Consider the following 23,333-nt stretch of genomic DNA (forward strand, 5'->3'; position numbering starts at 1 on the left):
ATCCAAGATATGATGTTGCTAAATAAACATCAAAAATAGCGACTCTGACATTTTCTCTTTATTAAGCCTTTTCCCCTCATCTATTTCCTGCAGACAATCTACGGATGGATGCGGAGACGGGCACCTGCCACAGACCCTGTTCTCCCCTGAGAAACACGCGTTTGCTGTTTTTCGTGGCCATTCTGTTTTAAGACTCGCTTTTAGGAATGCTGAAGGGACTGCTGCTAAGCCAACTTGCTCTGCCCAGCAAGAGGAAGAAGGTGACAAGCATTTCTCTAGTCACTGGGAGAAGTAACCAGAAATGTTTGCTTTGCTGGCTTTGTTATCATACTTTTAATTTCTCTCACCTATTTTGATACGGTGGGAGAGGAAATTAATTAATCAATACAACAATGAACCTGTCCTCTGGAGAAAAAGTGCATATACCTGCAATGTAGTGCTATCTCTGTTCTATCAAATAAGCTAATTTACAGTTGTCCTCATGTCTTGGTTACATTGGTTATGAGAGGATAGGCCTTCACATACTAGCTGTACTCCATACAAAATTAATTTTGTTCTTATGGGTACATTGCTAAGACCTTCTATTTAACTTCAGTTAGATTAAAAAAAAAAAAAAAAAAAAAAAAACACAAAAAGTAGGGGCCATGACTTTTAACTTTTAACTGTGTTTTAGTATATTTCCAACGTGGGTATTATTTAAGGCCTCTCAGGTAAATACTGAAATTAAATCTATGGCTACAAGACTTCAGTTAATGAGGAAACTGCCTTATCTTCATATTCCAAAGCACTGTCCGTGCATTGGTGCCGGTGCAAGCAGTTTTGTTATTGGTCCACCATGAGATAAGCCAGAAATTTCGAGGAAGCACTTAGAAGTGTCTAGAACAATGTGAGAGAAAGTCTATGTTTGCTGAATCTAATAATAAATAATTGCTTGTGTTTTATGTGTCTTTTGTAATTTTCCTGCAGTAATTCAATTTGATCCTATGTTGTGCATCAGACTGTAAATTAAGGTGGGGAGGGAGGTCTTTTGGGGAAGGAGGGCTCTCAGAATGGCAGTGTGCAAGGTCAGGCCCAACCGGATGAGATTCCAGCTCTTCCACATAGAGCCACAGGACAAGTTATTTCAACTCCCTGTTGTCAATTGCTTCATCTGCAAAATGCACACACTATTTAGATCCCGGGATATGTGTGAAAATCCAAAAGCACTGGCTTTAGTGTCAGAAAGCCCTCAGTTTCCTCCATTGTAAAACAGGCATGATAATACCGTGTCACAAAGTTGTAAGGATTAGATTATTGGTAACGTCTGTAGCTCGGTAACTAGTAGTTGTCACCCCAAACCCCCAAGTTGGCAGTGATTATTGTCGAAAGTGTTGTCTCACATGGCAGCTACTGGATAAAATATGAGCTTTTATCTTTTCTCACTTGTATAGAGGATCTTGAAAATGTTATGCCTCATTGGTTCAGTCCAAACTTTTGCGTGACCTGGAAGTATCTCAGCCTGACCACGCTGCATGCAGATGTGCGAAAGAATGCTCTGGACCCTTTGAGAAACTGTTATCTAGCCCATCCCTACAGGCCCCTTCTCTTAACCAGGAGACATTTCTCCTCTTACAGTTTTATCTGAGAAGTTCTCTCTGGGCTGTCTCTGCATGAAAAGGTATCATGCTGGTGGAAGGCAACTGACAGCAATAGTATAAGAATGTGCAGAATGATCTATGTCAGGTAATAAGGGAAAATGTCAGAGAGAGAGATTCTTCTCTCTTCTTTCACAAAGCACTAAGCGTAATTTGTCTTTTCATGCCCTCCCTTTAAAAAATTTTTTTTTGCTTGAGGAGGTAGTCATAATGGGTGAAAAGAAGACCAAAAAGCTTCTACTTCACTTTTGAGTTTACAAAACTCTTTCATTTGATTCTTACAACACCACGGCAGAGCCTTCTCTGCCCCTTTCATTGACCAACTAAAGCTGAGAAAGGGAGTGGTTTTCCAACCTTACGTTGCTGGTGAAGGCATACCTTAAACATGAACTCAGCCCTTCAAATCCTCAAACCTGGGCACAGAATACACAGATAAAGTGGCGTTACATTAAAAGAAAAAAAAAAAGACTATTTCAGGAGAATGTCTCAGAATAATAGTTTGATGTGTGAAAACTTTAAATCATGAATACAGGTCTTTGTGAAAGAAACACAATGGACAACCAAGAATGAATATATGGATGGGATGTAGGTAGAAGAAAAATGGATGTATATCCCAAGATAAAGAAGAGTATTAAGAAAAAAATGTTCAAAGGGCTACTGCTTGTGGCTAAGTCATAACTAGATTCAAAACCCATCGACACAAATGAAAAAAAAAAAAAAAGAATGGCTGATAGACATTCCTAAACAGCCCCAGGCTGAGAGAAAGGCAGCCTTTGAGGATGTCCGACACCCTCCAGGAGAGCCCCGGCAGGCGCCTTCTTCAGTAGCAGAACTAACCTTACCCCTTGGCCCAGTTAACCATTCCCACTCTGGGGAGATCTCCAGAAGGCGAGGGAGCAATCACACTGTCAAACATCCAGCTGCTGTGGTCAGAAGCCTGAAATCTCATCCGCTCGGTATTTGATCTTTGATAAGAGGTCCGTGACCTTTACAAGGACAACACCTCAAATGGTCTCAGTCATCTAGACCTTTGTGTGGATAAATTTCAGGTCCTTATTTGAAAGGAGGTTTTACCAGTAAAGGGAAGAAGAGGGGCAGGGCACGAGGCACTCAAAGGGAGGAAGGAGCTCCTTCTCAGTCAAAGCTGGCAATGCCGAAGGCAGACACTGACTTTTCACAACTGTGCCTAAGATTAGCCATCATTCTTGGAATGATGCATCACATAGAAAACTGCATCTACCGGGTATGCATGTATCTGCATTGACATGCAATAAATAATGCTAAATAATAATAATTTACTAAATACTAAGTAATAACACGCAATACTGAAGACCATTGCGTATTTCTTGACCTCTGACTATCTACCAAGTGTTGTGCTTTACACTCATTATTCCATTTAATCTTTACAGTAACCAAATAGGGATGGGAACAATTCCTTTCCTTGTTTTATAGCTGAAGAAGCAAGTTTAGAAATGGTTTATATAGCCAGTAAGTGGTAGAGCAAGATTTCAAACCAGCCAATCCAATTTCAGCGTAACTACTACCTTTGTACACTAAACTTAAGCTGCAGTGTTTTCATCATAACACACACACACACACACACACACACATCAATATTCTAGACCCTGTAACAGAAACCAGAGCCCCATCTCCTGAGTTTTTAATCTCCTGGATTATATACGCCAGGAGATTGTACTTGTATACAGCAAGTTCACAAAAGTCGGATTAAGAAGGAAAACAATGCAGCACTTCAACTTCAGGAAAGATGGGAAACAGGAGGGAAAGAGTGAAAGAGGAAGGATATAAAACTTGAAAGGATATAAAACGTGAAACACGTGTCAAAGCAGAAATGGAAAAGAAAGAACTTTATCTCTGAAAAACAGACAACGAAAATGTAACCTTCTAAAGTATGAAGGAATTGCTTTAAATTCAACAAAAACCTAGAGACTTCCTGGGGCTTTCTGCTAAATTCTGACAATGATTATCTAAAATCCCTTCATAGAAAAATGTGCACAGTTTTAGGTAATTGTGGTAATTTACAATTCACCTATCTATTCATCTGTCTCACAAATGTGTATACCTCTATTCTGTGCTTTTCAGACTTGAATAGGAGTATCTAGAATACCTGAGAGTGTTGGGGGAGGGGAGGAAAATAGTGCTTGGCACATAGTAGAAGCTCAATAAATGTTCTCTGAATGAGTCATGACAGGGTAAATATTGCAGTCTTCTCAAATAGCAGATTTACTCAAAGGTAAGCAAATTAAAATTTTCTAAAATAGTAGAACAATTATAATATATAATAGAACAGAAAGTAAAATGTGAGTGAAGTTTTAAGCTAAAACCCAAAGCTTCAAATTAAAAATGCGCTTGCTTTGGCTTCTGTTTAAGGTAACACTCCCCCCCCCAACCCTTAGACCCTTAAAGAACCTCTGTTCCCTCCCCTCCACCATTTTTATTGCTTGGCTGAAAAATCTGGACAAGCATATACATATGAATACGTACGTACACGTACTTAACCTGGATCATGGACCACAGATGTTCACGTTTAAAAATGAATCTGTTTAAGGGAAGTGCTACCTTCATGTTATGTTAGAGAGAAATGCTGTGAGTTGCCTCTTAGCTCAATAACAGACAGCACAGTGGCCCCAAGAATCACAGTAGCTGAAGGGTAAATGCCTCTTTCCCTCTCTTTTCACCGTGACAATTACATTGTGATTCATATTTCATGCAGTAATTTGACCCAAAGCTAAAGAAAGACATTTCATTCTCTAGCATTTTTCATCTACCATGTAAGAAAAAGAAACACACAAAAATCACCCTTATTCCCCCTTATTCTACCCTTGGCCTCTAACCATGACTGTCTTGGGAAAGGGTTTGAAAAGCAGAAAGCACTGTGGAAACAAATGGGAGGTCTCACGCTATCCGACAAGCAGGAGACCGCTTCATCCAGTGAAGTGCGCCAGCGGTGCGCTGGGTCACGCGTCCCAGAGAATCCGGTTACACCATGGCTGTGTCGCTTTAGTCAAGGAAAGACCTACTCTGGTAACTGTGAAATATTTTGAACTTATTGATCCTGAATGTTTCTTTAAAAATAAGTAAGTACCGGAGATTCTTCATGGATCCCAAGTGATGTTTATGAACACAAAAATTTTTTGAGGCCAAACTGGCCAAAGCATCTAATGGCTAAAATAGAAAAAAAAATCTCACACTCTTGAAAAGATTTCAGATACAGTCAGGGTGTGGGCATCCACTGGCCTTTAATCATGAATGTGTGTGCGCGCGTGTGTATACGCACACATTTATTTATTTATTTATTCATTGCTAACATTTTAAAGAACAGTTATTTTTCCACTATACCCTCTATTAACTTTTGATCCAGTCTGATAAGAAATAGCCATAGGATGGTCATAGAACATGAAACAAAACAAACTAGGGTTATCCTACATTTTAATAGGGTGCATGTGAAGGCTCTAACTCTAGTCAAAGAAGAGGGTTTGTAAAATTTGTTTCAATATATAGCATGGGCGCACCAGCTGAGGAATTTTCTTATTTATTCATAAAATGAGCTACTATTACAATAACTGCATGCATCTCAGAACTTGCATCTTCCCACCTGAAAGGTGTATTACATTCATCCCTCCTAGATGACTCTCACATAGTGCTCTCAGGCTTCCTCCAAAATATATTCAGCATAGATGCAAAATGATGTTATCCAACCCAACTTCACCGCTGGCAAGGAAATCCCTTCTGATAATTCCACAGCCCGAGTTTACTCAGGGAGAAAGACTAACGCCTTTCCTCACTCCTGCTCCCTAAGCTCTCCTCTGCAAGGACGAGAGAGAAAGGCATCCCGCGTGGCAGAGTGACAGGTCAAAAGGTCAGGGATCAATACAGTGATGTGCTAGTGATGGGCACTAGGGGCTTGGCTTGATGAAGTGAGCTTCATAAAATATTTAAGGAGTTTATACTTACCACTTAGAAAACAGTAATCAAATTAACAGAACACAGTGAAATCAATTCTCAATTACGTGCTCTAATAGAAGCAAACAATAACATGCTAAAATGTACTGTTTGAGGACCTTCACAAATACTTACATCTAATGAGAATTTTCACCCTGCACATTCAGCTTCTGCTAACCCGAGAGTTATTATTACAACTACTTGGAATTCTCCCACTACATCTTATTTAGCCAGTGGTAGGAAGGAGCCCAATAACATGCTGAGTGGAAGGGGATACCCATTTGGATTGGCAAAATCCACCATAGTTAATCCTCGAAAGTGAAATTTCTGCATCCTATAATCAACAGTTGCTGGGTGTTTGATTAAATACCCCAGGCATTTGGTCCCCAATCTACTTTTGTTTCTCCCCCCAACTGGCAAACAAGAGAAATTAGACCAAGAACTTGAAGAAACAAAGTGTGTACTTTAATACAGAAATGCTTTTACCTGCCATGCCTGCTGTGAATGAAATGGGCTGGGCTTTCGAAATGTTAGTCAGCTTAACTCCCAGTTGGTGGCACTGGGAAAATGTAACCATGCGGTCTTATTGCTCTGTTTCTGTTCTGTAACTGCCAACTGGAATACAATAGGGGAGTCAAAGGGAGACAAAAAAGAGATGGAACCAGAAAGAAGCCCGAGGGTGACAACAAAGCAAGCAAAGAAAATGAAACTGAGTCAAAGACACTGCCCGCCAAGGCTGGCATCCCAGACTGTTTTCACACTGAAGACAATGATGCTTCAATTAACTGCCATTTCTTTCCCTTCAAAAATTCATGGTTTTACAAACCACAAATTATCTAGTAGAAATTCCTCTTTGTAATATTTTAGGAAAGGTCATATGATATAGTTAACACAAAGAGACGATGGCTACTATCATGGTGCTTAGGCTTGAATAAACTGTATTTCACACATTGTGGGAGATTTTGGTATAAATATAAGGGGTAGTGATGTTGGAAACATTAATATTTTTGGTCTGCAAAATAGGAGGACTTTGGTGGATGACAGTATATGTACCAAATAAAGAAGGTTGAGTATTTGAGAATTCTCAGGCTGTGTCTACAGGCACCTGGAACTTTCCATATGTCTGGCTCCTCCATCACCTCGCCACTGTCTGTTGTACATTTTTTCTTCCCACGCAGATGTTATACTATTTTAACAGTAAACATGAGACTGCCACTTACCATGAAATCTTAATTTCCATTTTAACTTTAGAATACTTCAAAGTATCCCACTGACTTTGGTTTGTTCAAAATTTAAGAACTAACATGTCCAAAGTTAAACTTCATCAAAGGTTAGACAATGTACGTCCTTCCCGCCCATAAGGATTATAATGATGTACATAATTTATTTTTATTTAAATACGCATGACATACTGAGTTACAATTGTCTAAGCTGGAAAAGATGGAAAAACATTGAAAAGAATGTAGTTTATTCATAAATAAAATACATTAAATAGCCTGGCTTTAAATGCCTCAAACTGGTCACAGATGAGACAATGAATACAAAGCTTTATATCATGGATTCGTGTCAAATTGAAACGCAAAACTTTCTTTAGGCTGGGATAATAACAAATAAAATGAAATGTAATCTCAATTTAAGGGACATGATAAAATCTTACCTCATTAGATGGGACATCCAGAATGCTGAACTTTCCCTATTATTTTACTAATCACGCAGCAGCGAGCTTTAATGGTTTTTTCTGACAGAGCATTGTCTTTCTGGGTAATAGCATCAGGGCGTTAACCAGATGATCCAAAGTTAGAATACACATTATAAACAATTTTTGTTGTTGCTGTTGTTTCAACATCTGAAAGTTCAAGATAAGAGAAAAAGTGCTAAAAATTTTCCACTGGACATCAAAGAGAAAAACGTATTAAGGTAATTCTCCATATTATCATGAACCTGCTAGCATTCTGTATTTTAACTTATAATCAATTGTTGATCCCATAAAGCATTCAAAGTCAAATTTTATCGACCCCCGGACATAGCAAAGTGGTGATCATTTGGCAATTTTCTACTTGGAGGCCTGAATTACCTTCCTTGATCACCTACTCTGCTCAAATTCATTATAAAAATGACCAATTTACCACCTCACTTCACATGAGGAAGACCATACTACAGAATGTGGGTCCCAGGATAAAACAACCAAACGCTACCTGGGGACAGATGAGCAAGCGAGAGGGTGTGACAGATGAGCAAGCGAGAGTGTGTGTGAGTAACTTAAATTGTTTCAGTTATTCTTTTGCTTCTAAAATGATTTCTATATTCCCCATGATGAGTCCCCAAAACATACCCTTTGCAGCAAGAGCCATTAGCATACGTCATTTTCCACTGCCGGAAGCCAACTCACAATATATCACTTACCTTGTGCAGAGATGGAGCAGCAAGGGCTCATAACCGGATGAATGATGCATAAAATGTTCCTCAGCTCACTTCCCCTGGGAGGTACGTTTCCAAACCTAGGAACACCGTCTGCCTGCATGGATGGAATGCTAAGCAATGCAGTAAAACAACCAACGCATTAGGTATAGCTTTTCAACGCTGTGAAATCTAGAAGAAACTGTAAAATAAGTACACAAATAAGCAAGTATGTGTCTAAAAATTATGGCTCTAATTCCTGGAATAGTACACAGTTTAAATAAAGAAGATCAGTGATGGGCTCATATTTTTTGGTTTGTTGTAAAAAACACGTTTTCTTGGAAGCCAAAGCTTTCTTGGTTACAAGTTTACGAGAGAGATTGTTTTGCATTGTACAACACAAGCGTGTCACCAGAAAATCACTGGATCTCAATTGCAGGTAAAATGTTGGTCAAAGAGCCATTTTTTTCCCCCAAAAGTACCCAAAGGAATAAAGAAAAGAAGCATATCTAAGAAGATATATGTGAAAAATTTAGGTGCTCAAATTTTTATTGGATTGCCAAATTTAATTTTTTTGAAAAAATTGTCACCAATCTTTTAAAGGCATCCTTTCAAATCAGACTTGTTTCCAGTCTAAATTTAGCCTCTGTTCTTTGGGTCATATTTCTTCAGGCACAAGAAGGAAAATCAATGTCCTTACTCACCTTTGGAAGGATTTTACTGCCAAGTCTCCGTGGTTCTATGAGATCCAATAATCCATGGCTCAGCATCGACTTTTCTATGACACCTGTAGAAACAGCCTCTCTTCCTTTATAACAAAATATAGCAACAAAAATCGTGTAGTTTCTGAATAAATTAAACAGAGGCTTTTAAATACAACTTCTTCCTATAAGGGAAATGTGTTTATGTTTTCTAAAAAAAAAAAAAAAAAGACGTCACCTTTGATTGATTTTTCTGAGCCACTTAGCTTTTTAAGGATAATGTGAACATATATTTTAAAAGACAGTTTGAACATACTTTTATTAAAAATTTTGTAGCTAACTCCTATATTATAAATAGTAGTTATTTTTTTCTAAGAAAATAGACAAATGGTAAAATAAAGCCTATCAAACTTAAATTCCCAGTTTAAAAATTTATCCAGAATCAAAATGCTTTTTAAATATGAAAAGCCACAAACATGCCTTTAAAATCAAAAGTTTTGATAAAGTAGAGGACCTTTCCAGGCAGTGGAGTCTAGCATATCCAATCCTAGGAGAGAGGGCGGGTTAAACTTTTGGTTGTATTTTACCACATTACAAGAGTTGGGAGAACAGTCAAGAGCCACCATTTTGCTTGAGACATATAAACACAAAAACAAAAAACAAAATCTAAAACCCAAGAAGTCATATTTCCAGCCTTCTTTTTGTTTTGTGACTGTCATTATTTTTTACAGTTTAAAAGTTTTCTTGAAGTATATGGTTGATTTACAACGTTAATTTCTGCTGTACAGCAAAGTGATTCACTTATTCATATATACATTCTTTTTCATATTCTTTTCCATTATGATTTATGACTATAGCTCCCTGTGCTATACGGTAGGACTTCATTTATCCAACCTATATGTAATAGTTTGCATCTGCTAATCATAAACTGCCAATCCATCTCTCCCCAGCCTGCCTCCCCACTGGCAACCACAAGTGTGTCTATGTCTGTGAGTTTCTCTTTTGCAGGTAAGATGATTTGTGTCACATTTTAGATTCCACATATAAGTGATATCATATGGTATTTGTCTTTCTCTTTCTGACTGAGTTCACTTAGTATGAGACTCCCTAGCATTCTTCACACACCTGATTTAAACCTCAAAGGTATTTGTTTCACCCTGGGCAGACTTCTTTGGGCACATCAGAATATATTCCCTGCAGCCATTCCGCATTGAGTGGAGTAACTACAGTTGGCAACCCACTCCGTCACTCACTTACTCCATCAGCCCAAGAATCTGCAAAATAAAAATGCAGTGTTAAAAAAAAAATTCCTTGTACATTTGCTTTTCCTCTTAAAATCCTAGAGGAGAGAAAACACAAAGCAGGTTGTTTCCCACAATGTATGTGACATGTGACATCTTGGTTAAAAGTGACACGGCCGTGGTGCACTCTGACAGGTTTAGTGTTAAGACCTGACAGATATAAACCTGCAAGAACAACCTCCCTGCCACAGCTATTTAAGCTCACGTTAAAACCTCGATGTGATAGTCCCTTGATTAGCTTGTGAAACCGTGAGTGCTACTGCCTTTCAAGTTCATTATAAATTAATGCTATTCTTAACATTACTGTCAATTGAAACGCCCATTTTGCTAAAATGTAGGCATTTTAACTGCTCATCAAACCTGTGCACATTTTTGAGTTAAAGAATTAGATCGGTCCAAACTCCAGTTCTCAAGGGAGAAGTTCCATTGTGTATCAGGCCATGTCTACACTGGCTGAGCAAAGCGCTCTGTTCAGAAGGAGAAGCGCCTTTGGCAGCTAGAGTCCACATAGCTGACCCATGGATGCTTGGGGGGGGGAGCTTCTTCACCTAATTACACAAGTGCAATGAAATTACTCAGCATTTGACGAAAATGACCCATGACGACAAAAAAGCATGGCATGATTGTTGTCCTAATTTATTTACATGGTAGTCATTTAGAATGTAATTCAAATAACCTATAAAAAATAAAAATGCTTACACTTCACAGGCAATGATGAATATGGGTACTGAAATAATCGATAGCATTCAGTTTAACCTAAGTCATATTCTTCCTAAATAGGAAAATGGTGGCATGATTTAAAAATGGAATACTTGGGGCTTCTTCTGTGGTGCAGCAGGTTAGGGATCCAGTGTTGTCACTGCAGTGGCTTGGGTTGCTGCTGTGGCAAGGGTCTGATCCCTGGCCCGGGAACTTCCAAAGGCTGCGGTCAGGGCCAAATAAATAAATAAATGCAATACTTTTTCTTAACTGGTCTATGTTAAGCTTCTACCTCTGATTTTATGTTTACGTGGAGTGATTCTCAGAGTTCAAATAATTAAAAAGATGATTTCGACCTCACCAAAAAATGGGTCAAAATGGTTATCAATGTTCTGGAGGAAATATTTACACTCTTCCAACCTGCACCATCAAGATTCAGTAACAACGTGGGTGCATTCTATTCTGGGGACAGTATAATGCCCTCAAATTATCTTGAACATTGAGATCTTTTCATCAATTTTTGGACTAAAAAGAGGTTTAGCAGAAATGTTCCCCTAACAACTCTGAAATTATAGGCTTCCCCCTCCATCCACCCAAACACACTCCACCCTGTGAAATAATAGTTACAACACTAATCACATTTGGAATTTGGCCAGGACCCCCCCCCCCATCAGTGAGTGGGCAGAGTTGGACCAAATTGCCTTGAAGGAAGAAAGCCTCTCTCACCCCAACAGATGCCTTCAAAGGGTGTCAGAGAGCATCCGTTCCAATTCTTTTAAGAAAGGAGGGATAAACATTTAAATTTGTGGAACTCTATCAGAACTGTGCTCTATAAGCCACATTTTACCTCTCCTGACGTTATCCCAAAATAAATCAGTTATGTTGATTTGCTATGCTACATAAGTTCCAAACCCCACTTTCCCAAATGCAGGTAGGATTAGCTCTCATTTTTTGCCACTTCCAGCTTCAGATTTTTGAGGATAGGGCTTAATCTCTCTGCTTAATAATCATTCGATGTGGCTGCTAAAGCCCCTTTTGCTGGGAGCAAAATCCCACCCTCAGACTGAGGTATGGCAACACATTTGTTGGCTAACATATAAATTATGACTCAAATTCTAAAACCAAAATAAATCCAGGTGATTTGAGTCACTTTATATAGCAAATGCTACCTAAGATCAACCGAATCTAGAATCTTCTTTTCCTATACGAAAGCCCCAGGAATGTCTAAATATAAAACACCTGTTGATATCCTTGCCTTATCATGTTTGAGCACCCTGTGATGATAATGGTGATGGTGGTGTGATGATAATAGAGCAAACACTCTCACAGCAGGGTACTTACTATGGGCCAGGCGCTGTTCTAAATCCTTCATGTATATGAACTCATTCAACCCCCATGACAACTCTGTAAGGTAGGTACCATTATCTCTCTTTCACAGATAAGGAAACAGAGTCTCTCAGAGGCATCTAGGCACTGACCCTGGACCACATGTTTAGGACGTGGTAGAGCTAGGATTTGAATCCAGGCAGTCTTGCTCCCGAGTCCTTTTCACTGCTTCTATTCTCCTTGCCCAGCATGGTTACAAAACAAATGTCATTATGGATAGAGATTTATATCAAGACATGAGTTCTTTACATTGGCTCTTTCCATATAAGTGGAATTAATATGCCTGGAACTAAAGCTTTATCCTACGAACTGCTCTGGGCTCTAGGCTCACGTATCTGCTTCTTCTACTTTGCTCCTAGCATCTCCTTCTTTCCAACAAGTTCCATGTACTCAAATGCAAAACAGATTCCCATTGATCGTCATTTTGGGGATACCATTTACTCCTTTAAAACTTAAATTCTTGAAGATGCTCACTGAATGTGGAAAATCTCAAGTCAGAAAGGAACTGCAAGAACAGACATTATTAAATAGGGTCTCTGTGTAGAGCAGGTACCGAACGAACTGCAGCCTAATGGAGTCAGGCCTCCTGAGGTCAAATCCTAACACTACCTTTTGCAAGTGGGACACGTGATTCATCTCTCCACAACTTAATTTCCTCATCTATAAAATAGGAAGAAAAAATGATCCGACATTTTAGGGTTGTGAAGATTAAGTAAATTAATCCCCATAAAATCCTTGATGTAGTGCATGGCACACAGCAAGCACTCAATAAATATACGCTGTTCTTATTTACATTTAGTTCACCTAGAATAGACTACCTGAACTGCAACTAAGCACTAACAATCCAAATTCTGCCATTTCAGTGTAAAAGCACTAATACAGATTTTAGGAAAATTGGTTGTGGTCACAGGAAATTCTTTCAGCCCAGGGACAATTTGGCTTTTAAAATTCACTGTGACATAGCTCTACAAATAATTCCATCCCCCTCTATTTGGTGAGAGCACAGGCAAATTACAAAACACGACAGAACTATCTTAAATAAAAATAAGTGCTTACAATGTTGTCAGACACTCAGCTCAAAAGTCAAGAGTAGATTTTCTATATGGTTAGGTTTTAAGTTACATAAAAGGACGGCTTGCTTAACTCTTGCTTGATTAGATCATAATCCAGATTTCTCTGCAGAGTTACTGAACAGAAATTGACCCAGACAGCAGAGATGTGATTTAACTTGCACGATTCAGCAGCCATAAAACTGTCCACACTCTCAGCTTGTCTTTTCTCTCTGCTCCCTTCCTTTCTTTATCTTCTAGAAGCTTAGGCTAATGCTTAAGTTCCAACTCTTTGAAGCCAAAAGGAGACTTAGAAATGGCTACTTAGGAACCTAAAATTGAAATTTCCATCGCAAAGAGAAAGTAATGTAGGTACTAGAAGATGACGTGCTGAATGCCCACTAGCATTGTGCTCTTCAGTAAGTATTATACAAAGAAAAAGGAACAGACTGACACCTTTCTCCTTTCAGTTCTAAAATGGACTCGGTCACCAGAGAGAGAGAGAGAGAGCTAGAAGCCTGGAGGCCCCAAATGAGAAACATGAGAAGCTATTCTAGGTAAAGCTCCCACTTTTGTTGGGATATTCCCAGGATGCACTAAATTGCCTTTCTGTGGTCCAGGCACCAATGGACTTGGGAATCACTGGCTGGTACCCAAGAGGTGGGCAGTGAGGAAGGGAACATTTGCCTCCTTTACCAGTGTCTCAGACACGGGATCCTCTTTGGTAATCCTGAGAGGAAGAAAGTATTGGCGTATACCTAGTCTAGAATTAAAATTTTGAATAAAGGGGTCAGTGTGTAGCCTCATCGGGTATATAGAGTAGACAGAGGAGTTCCCATTGTGTGTAACGGATCTGATTAGTACCCTTAAGGATGTGGGTTTGATCCTGGACCTCACTCAGTGGGTTAAGGATCCAGCATTGCTGTAGGTTGAAGATACAGCTCCGATGTGGCGTTGCTATGGCCGTGGCACAGGTGACAGTTCGACCCCTAGCCTGGGAACACCCAAATGCCCCAGGTGCGGCCCTAAAAAGACAAAAGAGAGAGAGAGTGAGAAGACAGAAAAAGTAATGGTGAGGCAAATATAAGTCTTAAATTTAATGCCACACTTGCGCCTGTGAAAGTGCACCACCATCAACCTCCAGAAGGCTTGGACTTACAAACACAAAGACCACCAGACTCTCATTCTGAAATGAGAATGTAGCAAGAATTGGCCTACAGTTCTCCAGATAGGCATGGTGTGTCCCAGAAATAGACACCCGCCTAAAGTATCATTGAGAGGGGGGCAATTTTAGGATTAGAACTCATGGAGGTCAAGGAAGGGGCTGAAGTGTCAGAGGAGAAATAGATTCTCTGATAGCAATTCAATTATTCCAAGGAAAATGGAAAGACCGAGAAACAATACCGGCAAGAGATGTAAATATCCTTAGCTGGAATTATCTATGCAACAATAAAGGCATAAAGAGGAGATGCAGTACTCAGCCTTCTGCCACCAAGAGGATGTAGAGAACAGGGGTGATGGGGAGCCAAAGAGCATAAATCTGGTTTCTTACTTGCGATGAGGAGCCATTCAGAGCAAAGGAAATGGACTGTTTCAACAACCCCGTGGGCAAGTTATCCCACGCTTATTTAGTTTTTCTATATGTGAGCATCCTTAAGTCAGCAGAGACACTGTGCCAGGCACAAAATAAATAAATTCTCATTATCTTGCAGCAGTGTTGTATCTCCTTATGGCTACATATTTGGGTCTCATTTAAGGCCATTTAAATCATTTAACCTGAGTGATTTTGAAAAAGGATCCTACTTATTTCATACTGTATAATAATGCCAACCAAGGATATTGACTTTCCAACACCATATAACCTCCAAACATCATATGGAAAGTTTAAAACAATAAAAAAGGAAAAAGAGAAAGCTCAGATCTGCTGAGTGGTCCTCACTGTCATTTCTCATTATCCTTTTTATATGATCCCACATCCAGATTCAACCCAGGTGATTTGGTTCTTAGCAGAATGAGAATTAATTCTGATCATAAATTTTAATGAGACAACACTTCTCAGATGTTCCAAATGCAAAAACTTTTCCTGTTATGAAACTGGAAATTCTTTCCTTTGGAAACCTTGACTGTTTCCCCTCTGTTACCTTGACTCAAGAGAACACTCCGCACATCAGTAAGGTCAGACGCGACCCCACTGGAATCTCAGGCTTCCCGTATCCTTACCTCCATCCGGCGGTTACGTACTTCTCCATCCCTTCCGTTCACAAGTTTTATAATTTCACAGAATTGCAAGCTGTACAGCATGGCATCAAACTTGATCTTGCCATTATGCTTGATTGTTCAAAATTACACCAGTCCCAGAATGTTGACAGCATTCCTTTCAATATTTTCTCTGTTGCTTTATTAAGTGGCAGTGTCATGCTTACAGAAGATCATTTCTGGGGCGACTCATTCAATTCTTTAAAGACTGACATCACATTAAAAAAGGTTCCCCCCAATCTTTCCCTCTTCTCTCTATCCCCAATATATACTGACACGTCAGAAGTAATTAGAAGGAGCCTAATAAAAACAGGAGATGTTTCTCCTTACTGTTCCAGAATGGGTGAGTGTAGAAAGACTTTGTTAGCAGCTCTGTTCTAGTTGTAAATTTGCATTCAGCATCAGCTGTATCCCCTGAAAAAGCAGAGGCCTGCCCTAATGTTTCCGAGTTCTATTTCTCTGGATCCAGCCCTACCTCCAGGCACTGTTTGTTCCTTATAGATAATTATTAATGGAGAAGGCACTTCTTCCTCTAATGTGTCCCTCGCCTTCTTGTGCCACTTTTCATGTGAGCAAGTTCAAGGCAGTGACTTTTCTCTGTCACTTATTAATATCAGGGCAGCTTGTTTTAAAGCAGGTTTCTGATTAGAATGGAAAAAAAAATAATAAAACCAGGATGTGACGATAAAACCTTGCATTCAGAGCTCTTATTTCATACTCTCTCTTTAGAATGGGCACTGCCTGTTCTTTTCATCAAAGGCAGAAAATCTGTTTTGTGTCGAAGGTAAATGGAGAATGCCCACATCCATAGTTCTTTTCAAAGCTTACTGTTCTCAGATATGGTAAAAAGCTGTTACAAAGGGTCCTCTTTAGCACAGTCTTGGTCGTATTGTTTGATAAATAAAGTCGTCTCTCTGCAAAACGATGCATTCTATGTACCTCTCCAGGCAGGTGGAATGCAATCTAATGTTGGGGACATTATCCCTTTGCATTGATAATCAGGATTACAACACATTTTCTGAATGTCAGGTTTGTTGGTTGATATTAGCTCCTCTGATGGGCTCTAGGAAAAAAACTCCGCTAGATGGGTTTACAAGTAGAGAGTCCCAAGCTGGCTGGAACTTCCCAACAACACGATTCTGGAAGATGAGTTTCTGAGATGGCTGTGGCTTATGGAAAAAACTCTTGACTTGGACAGATGGGATTGGATTTCCTCTCTACCACGTATTAGCCACGTGGCTTTGAGCAAACCACTTACACTCCCCACGGCTTACTTCATAAAACACTAGTAATAATACCTCCAGAAGCTAACAGAATAAATTGGACAGGGTATATGACAACGAATGCAATGGTTCATAATAAAGCATCATACAAATGCTCAGCATTATATCTTCTCAAATAACCTATGCTGAATGAGCAAAGAAGTCATGGACAACAAACAGAAATCTAGGGGGAACATCCACATAAAATATAATCATGTTTATTCAACACTGGGAACAGGGCTTTCTTCTAAAAAATATTACCATTACTAAAATTTAATTTTATGTATATATCATATATACAGGTGACCGATTTTTAAGAAGTGATAATGACATACAAGGTAGACAGAAGTGAACACTTCTTAATAATTCAGGAGGCATTTCACTGTCTTATCACACCTAAGGGTCATAATTATGATTATCCGTGGCTAATTTACTGGAGAGATGGAGGAAACTTAAATGACTCTATAACTGAGAAGAAATTTTAGGAATTAATCCATGCTGCTCATTTCTAATACTGTCACATGTCTCTATGTCAAAAAAAGTAGCATCACCCTGATAATTCTAAGATATCTGATCTGCACTTTTTATTGACTTGAGTTCTCTCTAAGGAGATCTTGCCACAGCAGAAATTTCCACATTCTAAGGTATCAGCTAGGTGACTCAGTAGCGCAGTAGGTAGTGCTTCAGCCTCATAATGGATCACCAAACATGTTGCCCAAACACAATGCCTCCTGGCGGTGTTCAAGGCGAGAGGTCTACTCCAAATCTGGGGCACCAGGTTTGGAAAGAGCAGCTGGAAGTAACTGCAGAGGTGGGAATAGGGAGGAAATAATCAGCTCTGTCCTAATTGATAGGACTGTCAAAAAGATGAAGTGAATTCAAGTTTGAGGAAGACTTTGTAGGTTACTGGCACAGACAAATGTAGGGTCAGTTGTTGTTTTAATCATTACTATTAACAGCCTTACTCAGTTTACAATGGATAAGTTATATATAGCTTAAAGGAAAAGAGTTCTTTTTCAAATGATGGCACGTTTACTCCCCCATCATCCAATTCTTGCTTTCTTAACTCATCTCTCAGCCACCGTGAGGGACAGAGAGTCTCTTCGTGTTTCCTTTGGTTTGGACACAGTTGGACGCTGCTGGACTAGACGGGAAGACCTTGCAGAGAACAGCTGTAAGTGAATTTGGAAACTTTAAAAATAGCTGTCTCTGAATAGTAAGGTATAGATGTTTCTTACAGAAGGTTAAAGATGCGCTTTTTTAATGGGGCTAAAAGCATACAGCAATTATTGTAGGATGGTAGACTATTCTGAGGCTCAACTCTATCTGTTAGGACGCCCCTGTCACAAGAGGCAGACATATGCCATAATGATCTCCATTCTGAGCGTGGCCATCGGAATTGTCTCCTTGAAATTAATTAATCTGCATATGTGCATGTGCGTGTGTGCAGGCATGGGCCCTTATAGCTGTGTAATTATAAACGCACAGTTATGCAAAAAATATGCCACAGTAAGAATCAAGGACACATTTGGCACAAGGCTATCCGCAATCATCCTCGAACCAATTAAAACTAGATTAATAAAAGTTGATATTCATTTCCCCGCCATGGGAAGGATGTTTTTCACCTCCTTAATTAATTACCATAAGCATCTTTGGAATACTACCGTAAGCACCGCACAGTGTTTATGGGGGGCGGGGGGAAGAAAAGCATAAAGTGGTTTTATAACGGGCAGTACTTCCATAAAAGAACGAGGGAGATTTACACCCGCTAGCCTGGAATGGTTAAGATATATATTTCGGGTACTCTGTAATGGAGCCTACTGTGGTGGTCACAGAGTTCCACAGAAGAGATGTTTTTAATTGCCAAGTAGCACCTTTTCCAACATATGGCCATTTACAGGTCACGAGTACTTTCAAAGCTTCACCCAGGACACTAGTCCATGATAACCTCAAATCTAAGGAGTCGAAAATACTAGTAAATCCACCGTCAGCCCATGTTCACAGCCAGAAGTGTTTTTCTTCCTGTTTGTAACGAAACAGATTTGAAGCACTAGTGAAAGAACACATATCTTACTTATCACAAACCTATCCCTACATGCTTACCACAGAAGACCCCACAAGCTTTAGAACACAGCCTCGGGGGAAGCACATAAAGCTTCCTCACTGCCAAAGGCTCCATTCTTTATCCCATTATCAATGCAGCTACTCTGGGATCCTTTGAAGTAACAGAGCACAAAGAACAAAGAATCTTAAAAATTGGGTCTCATAGTTTGTCTACAATATGAGCAACTTGACTTAGGAGTTGGCCTTAATCACATGTTGGTGTTAAAATACGCCTCTACCACGAGCTCTGGTCAAGGTGGGAGCCTATGATGAATTATCTATTCACTCTCCTCAAGAAACTGACCATTGTGAAAGCCATAACTTCAATTCTAAAAAAAAAACCTTAAAAATGAATCCTTTTTAACAGCTTTGAAGAATTCCTGTTTGTCTTTGATATAACCTAAATTTTTATTCATTACTGAAGTAAGGATTAATCTTTATGTCTATGACTTTAAAAAATAACACTAATAGAAGTGATGAGTTAAACAGAGAGGTGGCAGACTATGACCCGCGGGCCAAGTCCAGCCTGCCACCTATTCGTGTAAATCAAGTTTCCCCGGAACAAAGTCACTGCTCCCCTATGGCTGCTTTTGAGCTACGACAGAAGAGGTGAGTCGACACAATAGAAAACATATTAAATAAAATTGGATGGTATGTTTAAAACACAGAATGTACCCATTTGTCTATTTTTCCACTTTTGGTGTGTTTTTTTTCGGGAATCTATTTCTGTAGGATATTCTAAGAGTGAATTCTTAAGAAATGTGTGTTTGTTCTCTCTCTGATACCAGGAAGAACAAAAAAAAAAGATAGTGAACAAATAGCATTATAAAGCATAAGTAGAGGAAATGTAAATTGGAAATGAAGTGACTTTACAAGCCATGCTTCTAAATCTGAACTCTGCCACTTCCTTCACACCCATATGGGACAAATGCTGAAGCTCTGGTGCCTCTGGGGGGGGTGGGGGGAGGGGAAGAAAGACTGGAGCTGAATAATTAAGACAATAATAGAACTTATTTGACCAGTCTTTAGAAATGTTTATGATGTTGTGAAAACTGCCCCAATTGCTGAATGTCTCAACTTTATCCTGAAAAGAATCTGGCAAAAAAAAAAAAAAAAAATTGCTTAAGATAAATTTTTACAAAACATTCGCATGGATAGAGCTACTCTGCTAACTGCCAAAGATGCTCCAATTTAATCATGCCGGGCAAGTTGGCTCAGCTTGTCTGGCACTTCATTAACAAAAAATAAACCTCACTTCTTCTGCCTGAGAAAACAGCATTTGCCATATTTTGGGGGACAGCAAAGCTCAGCATAATTACCTCTTGGTATGAAAAATCATATATCTGAAATACGGACAAATAAAGCTTTAAAATGATTTCTCTGACATGGTAACTGAAAATCCATGTTTTAGGCATGTGACTGAATAAAGGTCACATAAAATATCCCTTTAAGTGTTTAAAAAAAAAAATCAGAGAAGAAATACCATAAAAGTTAAAAGGGTTGATCTGGAAATTGAGAAAAAAAGACTCTTGTGATATTTCTACATGATACGTGGTGTTCCGTGCAAGCCAACAACTTTTTAAATTTCTTTTTAAATTTCTTTTTAAATTTCAGCTTCTTTTTGGTGGTAAAATATAGGTGAACTGTGGATGTTGTGAGAGAGGGTAAAGACACCTGTATATTTGCGACTCAGTTACTGTTTCGAAGGAAAGGCAAGATTAAAAACACTATATTATATATATATTATATATATGTATATATCCTTTTATACACACACACACTCACACACACACACACACACACACAGACAGCCTCCTAACTCAACTGTCAGCAGTGGAACTAACAAAGGTTGTTCTATGTCTGTACCAAATTCTTTCCCAAAGACATCCGAATTTAGTGAAGGAAATAAGTAGCTAACAAGCTGTTAACAGCTATCAGTGGGCCGTACAGCTCACGAAAATACAAATTAGAAAATGACAGTTAATTCAATCACTGGAGTATGCACGGAGTATTGATAAGGACAGTTGGGATGAAGGATGGACAAGACACATAAAGGAAAGGTTCTTGGAGGAGGGGACACACTTGTGTTGCCTATAGGAAGATGAAGAGTGACCAGGGAAGAGGAGGAGAGACTTAGAGGCTGGGGAGTCTGCAAAAGCAAAGAAATGATATGGATTATATGTGGACTCCCCAGCTCTTGTGTGCTGCTGGACAGCCGTTTAAAACAGGAAATTGTTAGAGATAAGACTAGAGAGAGGCAGGAAGTAGCATTTTAAGGGTAGAATTTAAGATAGGACTATTTGGGGATTTATCCAGCAGGGCAGGAAAACACAAGAGGGCTTTAAGCTTGCAAGTGGCAGGTTGACTTTGGGTTATATGTAAGATGGATTCGATGGTGACAAGGTTGGTGTAGGAAAGGCCATTCAAATGCTGCAGATGACCTAGCAGGACACAGCAAGTGGCAGCAGGTCTGAGCTATAACGGTATTAATGATGAGCAGTAGAGTTGGGTTCAAGAACTATTTAGAATGGAGGATTAGCAGGTCCTGGTAATGGGTTTGATGTGAAAAACAACAGAAGTGGGACATGAGAAGCCAAAAACTACCCTTGGGTTTGCAGTTTGGGCGAATGAGGTGATAGCAGTTCCCCAAAACTCTGCAGAGAGCACGGATGGAAAAACCAGGTTATGGGAACAATGAGGAGGTTGTTTAAACAACAACAGGTTAATACATGCTGGGTTGGGTGCCTGATGGGCCGTTCAGGATGTTGGATATTTGAATCTGAACTGCAGGAAGGAGATTCAAACTGCATTTAAAATTTATGAGCAATTGTAAACTGTGACAATGGACGAATGTGCAAAAAGAAAGCGTAGGGGGTGAGAAAAGCAATGGGCTGAGGATGACCCCTGGGGAAGAGGAAGACGAGAAGGCCATGAAAGAGACAGAGAAGAGACGTAGAGGAGGATGATCAGGGCGAGTATGATGCCTGGAAGACAGGAGAGCAGCGAACTTGAAGGAGGAGGGAGCGATCAGTGGGGCCGAGAGCACAGAGAGGTCCAGGAAAGACTCCCAAACCCACTGGATTTAGCAATCCAAGAACCATTCGCTCAGTTGGGAAGTGAAAGAAGGTATCAGAGACTGGGAACTCTAAAGTGGAGACAAGGCAGGGTGCAAAGCACATCCAGACCAAATTTTCAAGAGGTTTGAGTAGGATGGGGAGGAGAGAGATGGGAATGAAGACGGACAGGGACCAAAAGCAAGGAGAGCACTTTTAGGACAGGAAAAGACGCCTGAAGAGATGACCCTCCATGTCTGAGTCTGGGCCACCCAGACCACGGCAAGCTCAGCTGGGGCTTGGTCAACGGCTGCTCCATCCCCCTTCCTTTCTCTTCCTCTGGCCTTTCTACTCTTCGACCACGTTTACATTTGACAAACTTTCTGGGCAATCAGCCCTCATCCTAAGAGGGCGGGCTCTTGAGCGAGCAAACATGGAATGACATAGCGGTAGACCCCTAACTCTCTTACTATATCTCCTGAGGAAATCAGAGAAAATATGATTTTTTTCTTAAATAATTAGTTTTTTTTTTTTTAAATCTTCCTTAATTCCTATTTAAACCCTATCAATCATGACTTGAGTGCTTATGCTTTGTTTTGGAATAATGCTTTTGTGATAAGGTGTGTGGTCACATTAGGAGACATCAAATGTGAGATATGATTTACTGGTCAGTGGCAATTATATGTGCAACTAGTTTTTAACCATTTAGAATCTCCTACACTTGGAAGGGACAGCAGGGCGTAAAAAGAGGCTCATCTGGATACAAAGAGAATTGAAATTCTCCTGGCTTTGTCACTACCTAGCCTTCTTGACCTTCAAAATCCTTCCTCCAGGTTCAGCCTTCATAGTAACTTTGACATGAGGGGCTTCTACCTGATAATTTTCTCTTCCAGAATTTCCAGCTAGACTAAAACTCCTGTTATATTTCCTAAGATTTAGGATATTATATACAAAAATGCTCTGTGAAGAGTTCCCATTGTGGCACAGCAGAAAGAATCTGTCTAGTATCCATGAGGATGCAGGTTCAATCCCTGGCCTTGCTCAGCGGGTTAAAGCGTTGCTGTGGCTGTGGCGTAGGCTGGCGGCGACAGCGCCAATTCGACCCCTAGCCTGGGAACCTCCATATGCTGCAGGTGGGGCCCTAAAAAGACAAAAAAAAAATGCTCTGTGAATGCTGAAACAAATATTGAGCAGTTCCAAGGTCATAAAATGATGGCATATATCTCGGGAGAGGAATACCTACTGGTAATAATTAGAAGAGAGAGTTTATCCACAGTCTTCTTTTTTCAAATGAAAAGCCCATTTGAATCACACAATATTTTCCTTCTCTTTCAAAGGCCAATATCAAGTATTTGACAACAAATCAAAGCAGAATTGTTCCAGCCACAGTACACATGCCAGTGTCTCCAAAAGCAAAGTCAGAATGACAATTTCTGGAGACAAGTGATTCATTTCTGTTTCTGCTCTATTCACTAGAACAGAACCACAGTCAAGATTCAATCTGAGGTTCAGTAATACAAAGTCTCTGCCTT

At 39.7% G+C, this 23,333-nt stretch overlaps 1 long non-coding RNA gene across 8 annotated transcripts in view; it reads right to left on the minus strand.

The window, feature by feature from the left end:
* The window catches only part of LOC100514051 (uncharacterized), a 167,642-nt gene that overhangs the window by 140,761 nt on the left and 3,548 nt on the right, over positions 1 to 23,333 (minus strand). For 4 of the 8 annotated variants that reach the window (XR_014804313.1, XR_014804312.1, XR_014804310.1 and 1 more), the window contains exons 1-4: positions 9,818 to 9,955; positions 8,696 to 8,799; positions 7,998 to 8,109; positions 7,252 to 7,440 (exon numbers count right to left, since the gene is read on the minus strand). This is a non-coding gene — a long non-coding RNA (uncharacterized LOC100514051). Of the gene's footprint in view, positions 1 to 6,080; positions 6,210 to 7,251; positions 7,441 to 7,997; positions 8,194 to 8,695; positions 8,904 to 9,817; positions 9,967 to 23,333 lie in introns of those variants that run through there. The other 4 variants (XR_014804308.1, XR_014804307.1, XR_014804309.1 and 1 more) reach the window with 4 other exon arrangements.

This window comes from Sus scrofa, chromosome 5, assembly GCF_054392235.1.
Source record: "Sus scrofa isolate SSC_HxYL_T2T_F1_AM1 chromosome 5, Sscrofa_HxYL_maternal_Yorkshire_Landrace_v2.0, whole genome shotgun sequence".
Taxonomy (NCBI): domain Eukaryota; kingdom Metazoa; phylum Chordata; class Mammalia; order Artiodactyla; family Suidae; genus Sus; species Sus scrofa.